Genomic DNA, 1,230 nt, shown 5'->3' with positions numbered 1-1,230 from the left:
CGACGAAGAGCTGCTATTTCCGCAGTCTTTGTCCAGTGGATAACGTGCCACTCCACGCACATTAATAGACCCTTGCTCAAGGTACCTCGGACCTCGCCCGACCATGCCAATCTTTGCATGCAGCGACTGCTTCAGAACTTGCGCAGCGTTCAGTGGGTTACGTGTCACTCTACGTTCAGCCCAAGAATCATGCCTGAGACTTGTGTCCAGTGCACCTTCAATGTTTGACAGCTCGGATACTCCAATATTCAGCGTATTGATCATGTTCAACAGAGGTGGGTTCTTGACTCACCAAAGCTCCAACAGGAGACGTGCGCGTGCGCGCCCAATGTCTTCGACCTCCAATCAATCAATGGTTCATGGTGTTCCAGCCATGCTATACCAAGGGTAAGGTCATACCTTGATTCCAAATCTAAGACTAGACAGCATTCCACGCTATCAAAATCAAGGAACTAAACAGCGTTCCACGCTATCAAAATCAAGGAACTTGACATCGAGATCCACAGGGATCTTCGGTACAGTGACACAAGTCCCTGTCACTAAGCGAACAGTGACGATGACGATGTCACTCAACCGCGCTTCCAGCATCTCAGCACCTTCGATCGCGAAGTGTTGAGCATAATTGCTTGACGCCCCGGAATCGATCAGGATTTTTCATGGCTTCTCAAGCTCTTCACGGTCGCTTTACGACCAGCAAGCCCGGCTTTCATACATGTTTCGTGTTCGAAATCACGCAGCTCTTCGGGCTAGGCCCTGCTGCCCTCAACCTCTTTGAGGCTCAACAAAAACTCAGTTCTTCGGGAAAAACCAGACTAGTTAGTAACGGACGTCGGCTTGACTAACCTTTACGCGCATGGGCAGAGGACAACTAGTCCGAAGGTGACGAGTATATCAACATATAAAACACCGTCGGGTGTTCAAACGCTGCTCGGTAGCTCTCCCTCCTTTTTCTCAGCATAGCTGAGATCCATTAGCTCATGCGCACTTGACAAACTCTGAGGGTGTCATTTCTAGCCAAGTCGCGCCGACTTGAAGTTGAATATGTCATTAAATGCGAAAAAAATCACCACTTCTTCAAAAGTAGACAGATGCACACTAAAGACTTCCATTCTGGCCACATTAGCGCGGAGGCCGCAGAAGAAATGATGTTAGGACACCGAGACTCGGGAGGGTTTTGACAGGGCCAAAGACAACCTCTTCATGTACCAATACTGGCGTTGCCAGACCCTG

The sequence above is a fragment of the Plasmopara halstedii genome, assembly GCF_900000015.1.
Source record: "Plasmopara halstedii genome assembly, contig: Scaffold_1651, whole genome shotgun sequence".
NCBI lineage: Eukaryota > Oomycota > Peronosporomycetes > Peronosporales > Peronosporaceae > Plasmopara > Plasmopara halstedii.
The sequence above is the reverse complement of the archived record's forward strand: the minus strand, read 5'-3'. Positions refer to the sequence as shown.